This window comes from Salmo salar, chromosome 10, assembly GCF_965601325.2.
Source record: "Salmo salar chromosome 10, fSalSal1, whole genome shotgun sequence".
NCBI lineage: Eukaryota > Metazoa > Chordata > Actinopteri > Salmoniformes > Salmonidae > Salmo > Salmo salar.
In genome coordinates this window covers 43,597,402-43,611,998 of record NC_138300.1, presented here as the reverse complement: position 1 = coordinate 43,611,998, position 14,597 = coordinate 43,597,402, and positions in this window count along the sequence as shown.

The window sequence follows — 14,597 nt, the reverse complement described above, 5'->3', positions numbered from 1 at the left end:
CAGCTTGTCTGTGTGATCTGGCCACTATAGAGTCCTGTTTGTCTGGTGGTTCCTTCATCACATTACCCACAACCGCCAGAGGAATAGCTGCTCCATTCACCCTTGTGCAAAGTTAAAGAGATATGCATCGAGATCCAGTTAAGTCACAGTAATAAGCAAGTGTAAGATGTAGTTTTTTGAAGCAGAATTACCATTGAGACTTTACTGCTACTTTACTTGAATGAAAAGTAAAGTACTCATTCTATTGTATAGTATTCTATGTTTTTCTATTCCATTCTATTGTATAGTATTCTATGTTTTTCTATTCCATTCTATTGTATGTTATTCTATTCCATTCCATTCTATTCTATTTTATGCCATTCCATTATTTTCTATTCTTAGAACACAGCTTGATCTTTGATCGACCTGATTCAACTCACTTGTCTGTCTCTTCTGTGATGAAATACTTGACCTGTTTGCTGCCTATGATCTTGACAACTAGTCTGGGGACTGCTTTAGTTCCAGAGGTATTTCTCAGGGCTATGATACAGGTAATGAGATATGTAGCGATCCCCTAGAGAGAGATGGAGGGAGAGGAAAACAGCACAGATTCAGTTGGTCAGAATAGAATACAGAGCAGAAGAAGGCAGTCAAGGTTTCACAAGAATTCTTCCCTGAAAATTATAAATTAAATAATTTTACTGTTTGTCCTTTGTTCTGAGTAGTATGATTATTTAACCACCTCTCTTCTACACAGCATTGTGAAAGATATTTGGCTATGTTCCATATTGGATGCCTCAGAGCTACTACATATCACAGAGTAAAGAATATTACTCACATGAGCAATTAGTCCTTACACGTCTCCACCTGTAGGCTATAGGTTAACCTTTGAAAATCACCATGTAGATTATTTTACCATGAGCTATGTCCATCATCTCAATCAATCATCAGGTGCTAATGTACTGTACTGTGAAGCCCTCTGTGTGAAGGGTGAAGCTAGGTAGACCGACTCATAAAACTTCTGGCTTCTGTGCTGTGTATGTTCTTTCTGTACCTTGGTTACCTGCCTCACCCCGCCTCTCCCCTGAGCTGTGAGCAGAGCAGCAACATAGGCCCAGTGCTCAGCAGGCTGATAATCATTATGGAAAATGAAAACGAGTGTTTCTTATTGGACAACTTTCTTGTTGGACAGACAGTTCCTTGCTTGAGCCTAATGAATACGACCCAGATGACCTTGTGTGTGTCAGATGACTAGCTGGCCTGGCTGAGAGAGTTATTTAAGTGTACAGACTTTGGTGATTTATTGTAGTGTGTTTTTATTGACATGACCTGCATCAGGGCAAAATAATAAAGCATGGGGACGGGGAAACAGAGAGCAAGATGAACTTGGGGCTTAAAGTCAAATCAACAGGACTTAATGGAGAGAGAGAGAAATAACTTATTTTTAACCTGTTTAGGATAGGGGGCAGTATTTTCACGGCCGGATGAAAAAAACTTACTCGATTTAAACTGCTTACTACTCTTGCCCAGAAACGAGAATATGCATATTATTAGTAGATTTGGATAGAACATACTCTAAAGTTTCTAAAACTGTTTGAATGGTGTCTGTGAGTATAACAGAAATCATATGGCAGGCAAAAAACTGAGAAAATTCCAAGCAGGAAGTGGAAAGTCTGAGAATTGTAGTTCTTCTTTTGATTCTCTATCGGAACTACAGTATCTGTGGGGTTACGTTGCACTTTCTAAGGCTTCCATTGGCTGTCTAAAGACTTCAGAAAGCGGATTGAGCCTTCTCCTGTCTCTGGGCAGAGTATAGTAGCTCACTTTCTGAGTGGTCTGCCTGAGGACAAAGGGATTGGATATATGCGTTCCCGCGAGCATGCAATTTTTTCTTTTTCTCCTTGAATGAATACACTATTGTCCGGTTGGAATATTATTGCAATTTTACGATAAAAATACCATAAAAATGGATTTTAAACAGCGTTTGACATGCTTCTAAGTACGGTAATGGAACATTTGGACTTTTTGTGTCTCGAAATGCGCTCGCGCGTTACCCTTTGGATAGTGACCTGAACGCACAAACAAAACGGAGATATTTGGACATAAATATGGATTATTTGGAACAAAAACAACATTTCTTGTGGAAGTAGCAGTCCTGGGAGTGCATTCTGACGAAGATCAGCAAAGGTAATACAATATTTCTAATACTAATTCTGAGTTTATGTTGCCCCGAACTTGGCGGGTGTCTGAATAGCTCGCCGTGATGGCGAGCTATGTACTCAGAATATTGAAAAATGTGCTTTCGCCAAAAAGCTATTTTAAAATCTGACACAGCGATGGCATAAAGGAGTTCTGTATCGATAATTCTTAAAATAATTGTTATGTATTTTGTCAACGTTTATGATGAGTATTTTTGTAAATTCACCGGAAGTTTTTGGTGGGAATGCATTTTCTGAACATCACGCGCCAATGTAAAAAGCTGTTTTTGGATATAAATGTAAACTTGATTGAACAAAACACACATGTATTGTATAACATAATGTCCTAGGAGTGTTATCTGATGAAGATCATCAAAGGTTAGTGCTGCATTTAGCTGTGTTTTGGGTTTTATTGACATATATGCTTGCTTGGAAAATGGCTGTGTGGTTATTTTGATCTACGTACTCTCCTAACATAATCTAATGTTTTGCTTTCGCTGTAAAGCCTTTTTGAAATCGGATAATGTGGTTAGATTAAAGAGAGTCTTATCTTTAAGATGGTGTAAAATAGTTGTTTGTTTGAGAAAATTGAATTGTGGTATTTTTAGTATTTCGCGCCATGCGATTCCATTAGCTTTTGGCTAGGGGTTCCGCTGGCGGAACGGCGTTCCGCTAGCAGAATGTCTGTCCACATTAAGATCCATTGCTAGTCAGTTCAAATGAATCATTACAATGAGGTGGTGGTGCATGGTTTTGAACCCCATGGAACTTCCATAGCCTTGAACACACCTGTTGAACATAATCTTTTGAGTTTTTGTTAATCAGATTTCTCTAAAATCTTATGTCATATCCTGTGATAAAAAGGTTGTCTTTGTGTGTTTGTTTGTTTGGAAACAGCTGAATGTGCTGTCCCCATTCTAAAGCCCATTCTAGCTTTACTGAAAAGGGAAATCTGTCCTACTACTTGAGCCAGACTAACTGTAAATTCATTAAATCATCATTAATTGGAATGGATTTCTAATTAAATGTGTGTCCATGATAAGGAAACAGGCCTAACTCTTGATAAGAGGCCTGGATATAGATAAAGAGGGAGCCTAATTGACATAATTACTTTATATTCCTTATGGAAATCAGTCTGAATCATTCAAGTTCTTATACCATTGTAATCTTTTGATTAAGTCATGGAATACAGCACAGACATTTTTTTTGTCATATCTGGCATTTGCCTAGATACACTATAAATGCACAGTACCAGTCAAAAGTTTGGACACACCTGCTCATTCATGGGGTTTTCTTTATTATTTTTTTATTTTCTAAATTGTGGAATAATAGTGAAGACATCAAAATGATGAAATAACACATATGGAATCATGTAGTAACCAAAAAAGTGTTGAACATATGAAAATATATTTTATATTTGAGATTCTTCAAAGTAGTCACCCTTAGCCTTGATGACAGCTTTGGACACTCTTGGCATTCTCTCAACCAGCTTCACCTAGAATGCTTTTCCAACAGTCTGCTGAGCACTTCTTGGCTGCTTTTCCTTCACTCTGCGGTCCAAGGCCAGGTCATCTGATGCAGCACTCCATCACTCTCCTTCTTGGTCAAATAGCCCTTACACAGCCTGGAGGTATGTTGGGTCATTGTCCTGTTGAAAAACAAATGATAGTCCCACTAAGCGCAAACCAGATGGGATGGCGTATCGCTGCAGAATGCTGTGGTAGCAATGCTGGTTAAGTGTGCCTTGAATTCTAAACAAATCACTAACTGTGCCACCAGCAAAGCACCGCCACACCACCTCCTCCATGCTTCACGGTGGAAACCACACATGCGGAGATCATCCGTTCACCTACTCTGCGTCTCACAAAGACATGGCGGTTGGAACCAAAAATCTCAAATTTGGACTCATCAGACCAAAGGACAGATGTCCACCATTCTAATTTCTAATGTCCATTGCTCATGTTTCTTGGCCCAATCAAGTCTCTTCTTATTATTGGTGTCCTTTTAGTAGTTGTTTTTTTGCAGCAATTCGACCATGAAGGACTGATTCAAGCAGTCTCCTCTGAACAGTTGATGTTGAGATTTGTCTGTTACTTGAACTCTGTAAAGCATTTATTTGCTGCAATAGCCCAAATAGGGCTATCTTTTGTATACCAACCCTACCTTGTCACAACACAACTGGTTGAGAGAATGCCAAGAGTGTGCAAAGCACCTTTTTGGTTACTACATGTTTCCATATGTGTTATTTCATAGTTGTGATGTCTTCACTATTACTCCACAATATGGAAAATAGTAAAAATAGAGAAAAACCCTAGAATGAGTAGGTGTGTCCAAACTTTTGATTGATACTGTATATGAAAAAGTATGTGGACACCTCTTCAAATTAGTGGATTCGTCTATTTCAGCCACACCGTTGCTGACAGGTGTATAAAATCGAGCACACAGCCATTCAATCTCCATAGACAAACATTGGCTGTAGAATGGCCTTACTGAAGAGCTCAGTGACTTTAAACCTGGCACCGTCATAGGATGCTAACTTTCCAACAAGTCAGTTCGCCAAATTTCTGCCCTGCTAGAGCTTCCCCGGTCAACTGTAAGTGCTGTTATTGTGAAGGTGAAACGTCTAGGAGCAACAATGGCTCAGCCGTGAGGCGGGAGGCCACACAAGCTCACAGAACGGGGCCGCCGAGTGCTGAAGCACTTAACGCGTAAAAATCGACCCTCACTACTGAGTTGCAAACTGCCTCTGGAAGCAACGTCAAGCAACACAAATCAAATCAAAGTTTATTTGTCACATGCGCCGAATACAACAGGTGTCGACATTACAGTGAAATGCTTACTTACAGGCTCTAACCAATAGTGCGGAGAAAAAAAGGCATGTGTGTGTGTGTGTGTGTGTGTAGGTAAGTAAAGAAATAAAACAACTGTAAAAAGACATTTGAAAATAAGAGTAGCAAAGCTATATACAGACACCGGTTAGTCAGGCATATTGAGGTAGTATGTACATGTAGGTATGTGTCACCTGAAGTCGGTTCCTCTCCTTGTTCGGGCGGCACTCAGCGGTCGGCGTCGCCGGTCTACTAGCCATTGCCGATCCACTTTTCATTTTCTATTTGTTTTGTCTTTGTTTCTACACACCTGTTTTTCATTCCCCTAATTATTGTTCATGTATTTAACCCTCTGTTTCCCCCATGGTGTTGTGCGGGATTGTTTTATGTCATGTTCGGTATGTTGGTGACTGGTTATTTCGACGGGTGCTGTTTTTTGCCTGTGCGTAAAAGTTGATGTTCGTGTGTTTGTGTTTGGGCAAGTGTAGTGTTTTACCTTGCACTATTCATTATTCTAAGTAAAGTTACGTTGCTCCCAATTCTCTGCTCTCCTGCGCCTGACTGCATGCACCAGCTACACCCACCATTATGACAGTATGGTTAAAGTGACTATGCATATATGATGAACAGAGAGTAGCAGTAGCGTAAAAATAGGGGTTGGTGGGTGGTGGGACACAATGCAGATAGTCCGGTTAGCCAATGTGTGGGAGCACTGGTTGGTCGGGCCAATCGAGGTAGTATGTACATGAACGTATAGTTAAAGTGACTATGCATATATGATAAACAGAGAGTAGCAGCAGCGTAAAAAGAGGGGTTGGGGGGGCACACAATGCAAATAGTCCGGGTAACCATTTGGTTACCTGTTCAGGAGTTCAGGAGTCTTAGGGCTTGGTGGTAAAAACTGTTGAGATGCCCTTTTGTCCTAGACTTGGCACTTCGGTACCGCTTGCCATGAGGTAGTAGAGAGAACAGTCTATGACTGGGGTGGCTGGGGTCTTTGACAAGAACTGGTCATCGCGAGCTTCATGAAATGTGTTTCATGGCCGAGCAGCTGCACACAAGCCTAAGCTCACCATGTGCAATGCCAAGCTTCGGCTGGAGTGGTGTAAAGCTCGACGGCAACGGACTCTTGAGCAGTGGAAACGCGTTCTATGACGTGATGAATCACCCTTCACTATCTGGCACTCCGACGGACAAATCTGGGTTTGGCGGATGCCAGGAGAATGCTTCTTCCCCCAATGCATAGTGCCAACTGTAAAGTTTGGTGTAGGAGGAATAATGGTCGGGCTGTTTTTCATGGTTTGGGCTAGGCCGCTTAGTTCCAGTGAAGGGAAATCTTAATGCTGCAGCATACAATGACAATCTAGACAATTCTGTGCTTGACTGGCCTACACAGAGCCCTGACCTCAACCCCATCGAACACCTTTGGGATGAATTGGAACGCCGACTGCGAGCCAGGCCTAATCGCCCAACATTAGTGCCCAACCTCACTAATGCTCTTGTGGCTGAACAGAAGCAAGTCCCTGCAGCAATGTTCCAACATCTAGAAGAGTGGAGGCTTTTATGGCAGCAATGGGGGGGACCAACTCCATATTAATGATTTTGGAATGAGATGTTTGACGAGCAGGTACTTTTGGTCATGTAGTGTATATAGCCAGTGGGACATTGCCTGCCTGCCTGCTTTTCCTGCCTTTTGTGCTGTTCCCTTGAAGGGTTTGGGGGCCTAGGATACACATTTCTCAATATAGTCTACTACCCCACTGTGGTCCCCCACTCTGTTTGATTTGCAGGGATTAAACCGTGAACCCACGGTAATGACTGTGGAAATGACTCCTCATTCTTCAGTGCATTGTCAGTCTCTACACGCCCCCATCCCCCTTTAAACGTCCTAATACGATTGAAGTGTGAAAGTCAAATGGTAAATCCCTGATCTTAATGATCAAACGAGCACTCGCAAAAAGGCTAAGCAGGTGCGTGCGGTGCGGTTCGGAAAAGAGAAGAGAAGAGAGATTCAGCGGATATCGGACACCAGTTAATTAAGGGCCCGATTACAGATGGCAGAATCCTCAAAGGTGCATCAGGGTAGGTGTGGGTAAAGCGTGAAATCACTATCCAAACTGAAAAGTCAGTCGACGTGAAGCATTCAACCACAGACTACTAGAGGAAACGAGGAAAGACTTGATGCAAGATGATGCTTTAAACCAGTCACTCTCCTACATGCAGCCATGCACTAGCATTTTTTCTGTTTATAAACCAAAATACTTCCTTTACTCCTCTCCTAATCTCAGAAACCCATAACTAAAATATCATGTAGTTGCATCAGATGTTACAATACCATTTATGTTATGTTGTCTGTCCATAAGAGGTTACTAATCTCCAGATTAAAAAAAACAAACATTCCAGATACCTCATGGGACCATTCAATCAAACCTAGTAGGTAAGTTCAAACAGTAATGTAACATATGTCAGCTAATGTCACATATAACTGTTGACCAAAACCATAAACTAAAATGACATACCTTTATAAGTAAAACACATAAATGACAATATTTAACTATGTTAAATGATACTGGATTTTATTGAACTGTGGATCCTATGTTGGGTTGGACATGCATGGGGTATTGAATCAAAAACTGAAGCAACTTGATTAAAAATTCCAGGTAGACTTACAGTATGTTCAGCAGGAGACACTGCACTAGACAGGAAAGAAGGATGTTATGATAGGAGACACTACCCTAGACAGGAAGGAAGGATGTTACGACAGGAGACACTACCCTAAATAGGAAGGAAGGATGTAACGACAGGAGATGCCCTAAACAGGAAGGAAGGATGTTACAACAGGAGACACTACCCTAGACAGGAAGGAAGGATGTTACGACAGGAGATACCCTAAACAGGAAGGAAGGATGTTATGACAGGAGACACTGCCTTAGACAGGAAGGAAGGATGTTATGACAGGAGACACTGCCCTAGACAGGAAGGAAGGATGTTACAACAGGAGACACTACCCTAGACAGGAAGGAAGGATGTTACGACAGACGATGTGATCCTGATTTTATCATATGGAGTTCAAATTCTGTCCCCAAAAGTGTCTAAGTGAACGGTAAGACAATAATGGCATGGGGTTGTGAATGATACAAAGTACACTAAGACTTTTCTGTAATTTCAACAGTAAGACACTGTACGATGCACAGTATAATACCATAAATGTGTCTTACAGCATTCATGCTGTAGATGGCACTGCATTATGAGTAAAATGCTGAAAAATATTCTTATTAACTGTAATTCGGAAGCCTCCTGTAAAAATGACTTTAACATACTGTATTTATTTACAAGAATAGCTTATGCCTACTAAAGGTTTCAAATGATCAGTTTCAGGTGCCAACCTTATGTTGTCAGGCGAGACACGTGAAGCTCAGAGAGTTTTGGTAAATATCTTCTTGAAGCAGCTGTGAAATGGAAGAGTATTTTCAGCAGCTGCTGGGTAGGTACGTTGACTTGTTTATAAGTACATTTATTGCTAGCTAACATTGACTTAGTGTACATTTCCTTAGCTAACCTAACTAGACAGCTGGCTAATGGTATGCTCTAAATTGCTCGTAAATATCTAGTGCGATGTAGAAAAACATCACCCATACATTTTTTTGGTGATTATAGGCTGTATCGCAGCCCCTGAGTGCCATAAAAATACACTGAGCACAGATTTGTGACCTCTATGTTTCCACCATTACAACAGAGAAATGGCTTGTTTCTAGCAGTTGTAAAGATGACCCATATTTCGTTCGTATTGACGGGCCGCATCTTGCATAAACCACGTTGTGGGCCGTACTCACGAGCTGCTAAAGCCGATGCGAATGATGAGTGCATCATGTTGTATTGAGGTGCCTGCCAACCTAAGGTGCAGTGCAACTGGTCGGCTGTAGCCTAACACAGTGTCGGCGGCGGAAGCTAGCAACATGGCACATTTTTTCCCCGCCCAAGATGATACAGTATTTCAAGTAGGATAGCAGCCTTCACAAGAAATAACTAATATTAGTCGCCATCTAGATGTCACCATGATATATTATTCTCAAAGGGGAGAGCATAAATGGCAATCCATTTATCTATCCAAGAGGGCGTAGCAGTTCAGACGTCCTTTACCCTCCTCTTGTCGTGTATCGTGTATATATATATTTACATATTTTTCTTCGCATTATCTTTTTACATTTTTTCTTCTAAAACTCAACCTCAAAGCACTCTCCTGCAACCCGCCTCACCAATTTAAAAAAGAAAGTATTATTTACCTCAAATCCGAAATCCACAACAGAAGCTAGCCAGAGGTTAGCCATTTTCACTGGCTAACGTTGGAGTTCAGCTAGCCACGGTTAGCTGTCCTCAGCTATCCATTAGCTCGAAAAGCTATCGCCAGTTTTTGTACAGCGCAACTCAGACCAGAGCACACCGGACCTATTCTCTCTCCTTTCCCCGATTACCGCAGGCTCTGGACATTTACACCTGGATCTTGCAGCTAACTAGCTGCTACCTGAGTGACTATTGGCAACGTCAGTCCCGGAATTAACACACATTATCCCGGAGCTAGCCAGCTGAAGAGTTCCGTCAGCCACTCGTGGGCTTTTCCTGAGCTAGCCAGCTGAAGTGTCTCCTGGGCTACAATCACCTATCCTGACCCGCTTTACTGCCCTTGCGGAGCCCCATTGGGCACTCACGACTGGACCACCGACTTTATCTGCCCGAGGGAGTTATCCAACTGGCCCCTCCGTCGCGACGTAACCTGATCGCCCATCTGCGGCCCACAGCTAACGATTAACGATTAGTTAATCGTTAGCTGTCTTATCGGCTGCTATCTGAATAGGTCTATCGGACACTTTTCTTGGGCCACTATAACTAACTATTTTGCCAACTTGGACTGGTCCCCCCTTCCACACGGAACCCCACTAACCCACAGACGGAAACGCACGAGGTGGCTAAAAACAGACCTCCCTCCATCTTCCACCAGCTTGCTACCTATGGCCCGGCTAGCTGTCTGAATCTAACTGGACCCTTTGATCACTCAGCTAAGTATGCCTCTCCTCAATGTCAATATGCAATGTCCATTGCTGTTCTGGTTAGTGTTTATTGGCTTATTTCACTGTAGAGCCTCTAGCCCTGCTCATTATACCTTATCCAACCTCTCAGTTCCTCCACCCACACATGCTATGACATCTTCTGGTTTCAATGATGTTTCTAGAGACAATATCTCTCTCATCATCACTAAATGCCTAGGTTTACCTCCTCTGTATTCACATCCCACCATACCTTTGTCTGTACATTATACCTTGAAGCTATTTTATCGCCCCCAGAAACCTGCTCCTTTTTCTCTCTATTCTGGACGTCACAGACGACCAATTCTTATAGCTTTTAGCCGTACCCTTATACTCATTCTTCTCTGCTCCTCTGGGGATGTAGAGGTGAATCCAGGCCCTGCAGTGCCTGGCTCCACTCCTACTCCCCAGGCGCTCTCTTTTGATGACTTCTGTAACCGTAATAGCCTTGGTTTCATGCATGTTAACATTAGAAGCCTCCTCCCTAAGTTTGTTTTATTCAATGCTTTAGCACACTCTGCCAACCCGGATGTCCTAGCTGTGTCTGAATCTTGGCTTAGGAAGTCCACCAAAAACTCTGAAATCTTCATCCCTAACTACAACGTTTTCAGACAAGATAGAACGACCAAAGGGGGCGGTGGTGCAATCTACTGCAGAGATAGCCTGCAGAGCTCTGTCCTGCTATCCAGGTCTGTACCCAAACAATTTGAACTTCTACTTTTAAAAATACACCTCTCCAAAAACAGGTCTCTCACCGTCACCGCCTGCTATAGACCCCCCTCGGCCCCTAGCTGTGCTCTGGACACCATATGTGAACTGATTGCCCCCCATCTATCTTCAGAGCTCGTGCTACTAGGTGACCTAAACTGGGACATGCTTAACACCCCAGCCATCCTACAATCCAAGCTTGATGCCCTCAATCTCACACAAATTATTAATGAACCCACCAGGTACAACCCCAAAGCCGCAAACACTGGCACCCTCATAGATATCATCCTAACCAACGTGCCCTCTAAATACACCTCTGCTGTTTTCAACCAAGATCTCAGCGATCACTGCCTCATTGCCTGCACCCGTAATGGTTCAGAGGTCAAACGCCCTCCACTCATCACTGTCAAACGCTCCCTGAAACATTTCAACGAGCAAGCCTTTCTAATCGACCTGGCCCTGGTGTCCTGGAAAGATATTGACATCATCCCGTCAGTAGAGGATGCCTGATTATTTTTTTTAAATGCCTTCCTCACCATCTTAAATAAGCATGCCCCTTTCAAGAAATTTAGAACCAGGAACAGATATAGCCCTTGGTTCTCCCCAGACCTGACTGCCCTTAACCAACACAAAAATATCCTGTGGCGTTCTGCATTAGCATCGAACTGCCCCCGCGATATGCAACTTTTCAGAGAAGTTAGAAACCAATACACACAGGCAGTTAGAAACGCCAAGGCTAGCTTTTTCAAACAGAAATTTGCTTCCTGCAACTCAAACTCTAAAAAGTTCTGGGACACTGTAAAGTCCATGGAGAATAAGAACACCTCCTCCCAACTGCCCACTGCACTGAGGATAGGAAACTCTGTCACCACCGATAAGCCCACTATAATTGAGAATTTCAACAAGCATTTTTCTACGACTGGCCATGCTTTCCACCTAACTACCCCTACTGCATTCAACAGCACTGCACCCCCCACAGCTACTCGCCCAAGCCTCCCTCATTTCTCCTTCTCCCAAATCCTTTCAGCTGATGTTCTGAAAGAGCTGCAAAATCTGGACCCCTACAAATCAGCTGGGCTTGACAATCTGGACCCTTTCTTTCTAAAATTATCTGCCGAAATTATTGCAACCCCTATTACTAGCCTGTTCAACCTCTCTTTCGTGTCGTCTGAGATTCCCATAGATTGGAAAGCAGCTGCTGTCATCCCCCTCTTCAAAGGAGGTGACACTCTTGACCCAAATTGCTACAGACCTATATCCATCCTACCCTGCCTTTCTAAGGTCTTCGAAAGCCAAGTCAACAAACAGATTACCGACCATTTCGAATCCCACCGCACCCTCTCCGCTATGCAATCTGGTTTCAGAGCTGGTCATGGGTGCACCTCAGCCACGCTCAAGGTCCTAAACGACAACGTAACCGCCATCGATAAGAAACAATACTGTGCTGCCGTATTCATTGACCTGGCCAAAGCTTTTGACTCTGTTAATCACCACATCCTCATCGGCAGACTCAGTAGCCTTAGTTTCTCAAACGATTGCGTCGCCTGATTCACCAACTACTTCTCTGATAGAGTTCAGTGTGTCAAATCGGAGGGCCTGCTGTCCGGACCTCTGGCAGTCTCTATGGGGGTACCACAGGGTTCAATTCTTGGGCCAACTCTTTTCTCTGTATACATCAATGATGTCGCTCTTGCTGCTGGTGAATCTCTGATCCACCTCTATGCAGACGACACCAATCTGTATACTTCTGGCCCTTCTTTGGACACTGTGTTAACTACCCTCCAGACGAGCTTCAATGCCATACAACTCTCCTTCCGTGGTCTCCAACTGCTCCTAAATACAAGTAAAACTAAATGCATGCTCTTCAACCGATCGTTGCCTGCACCTGCCCGCCTGTCCAGCATCACTTCTCTGGACGGTTCTGACTTTGTGGATAACTACAAATACCTAGGTGTCGGGTTAGACTGTAAACTCTCCTTCCAGACTCACATCAATCATCTCCAATCCAAAGTTAAATCTAGAATTGGCTTCCTATTTCACAACAAAGCATCCTTCACTCATGCTGCCAAACATACCCTCGTAAAACTGACCATCCTACCAATCCTCGACTTCGGCGAAGTCATTTACAAAATAGCCTCCAATACCCTACTCAACAAGCTGGATGCAGTCTATCACAGTGCCATCCGTTTTGTCACCAAAGCCCCATATACTACCCACCACTGCGACCTGTACGCTCTCGTTGGCTGGCCTTCGCTTCATAATCGTCGCCAAACACATTGGCTCCAGGTCATCTACAAGACCCTGCTAGGTAAAGTCCCCCCTTATCTCCGCTCACTGGTCACCATAGCAGCACCCACCTGTAGCACCCACCGCTCCAGCAGGTATATCTCTCTGGTCACCCCTAATGCCAACTCCTCCTTTGGTCGTCTCTCCTTCCAGTTCTCTGCTGCCAATGACTGGAACGAACTACAAAAATCTCTGAAACTGGAAACACTTATCTCCCTCACTAGCTTTAAGCACCAGCTATCAGAGCAGCTCCCAGATCACTGCACCTGTACATAGCCCATCTATAATCTAGGATTGTACCCAGTCCCAGTTTTAACTCCATCTTCCTCTCTCTCTTTGTCTCTCTCTCCCCCCACAGCCCACACACAGGCACACAATCTAGTTATTACATTAGCGTTGTAATGATTATCTTATTTGGTTACATACACTATATATACAAAAGTATGTGGACACCCCTTCAAATTAGTGGTTTCGGCTGTTTCAACCACACCCATTGATGACAGGTGTATAAAATGAGCACACAGCCATGCAATCTCCATAGACAAACATTGGCAGTAAATTGGCCTTACTGAAGAGCTCAGTGACTTTCAACATACCATATTTGCAACAAGTCAGTTTGTCAAATTTCTACCCTACTTGAGCTGCCCTGGTCAACTGTAAGTGCTGTTATTGTGAAGTGGAAAGGTCTAGGAGGAACAACGGCTCAGACGCGAAGTGGTAGGCCACACAAGCTCACAAAACGGGACCACTGGGTGCTGAAGCGCGTAGCGCGTATAAATCATCTGTCTTCGGTTGCAACACTCACTACAGAGTCCCAAACTGCGTCTAGAAGCCACGTCAGCATAAGAACTGTTCGTTGAGAGCTTTATGAAATAGGTTTCCATGGCCGAGCAGCTGCATACAAGCCTGTGCTCACCATGCGCAATGCCAAGCGTCAGCTGGAGTGGTGTAAAGCTTGCCATCATTGGACTCTGGAGCAGTGGAAACGCGTTCTCTGTAGTGATTATTATTTTTTATTTTTTTTGTTTAACTAGGCAAGCCAATTAAGAACAAATTCTTATTTACAATGATGGCCTACCCTGGCGACGCTGGGCCAATTGTGCGCCACCCTATGGGACTCCCAATCACAGCTGGATGTGATTGAGCCTGGATTCAAACCAGGGACTGTAGTGATGCCTCTTGCACTGAGATGCAGTGCCTTAGACTGCAGCGCTACTCGGGAGCCCCAAATGAATCATGCTTTACCATCTGGCAATCCGACGGATGAATCTGGGTTTGGCGGATGCCAGGAGGCCTCTACCTGTCCGAATGCATAGTGCCAACTGTAAAGTTTGGTGTAGGAGGAATAATGGTCTGGGGATGTTTTTCAGGGTTTGGGCTAGGCCCCTTAGTTCCAGTGAAGGGAAATCTTTATGCTACATTATACAATGACATTCTAGACAATTCTGTGCTTCCAACTTTGTGGCATCAGTTTGTGGAAGGCCCTTTCCTGTTTCAGCATGACATTGCCCCTGTGC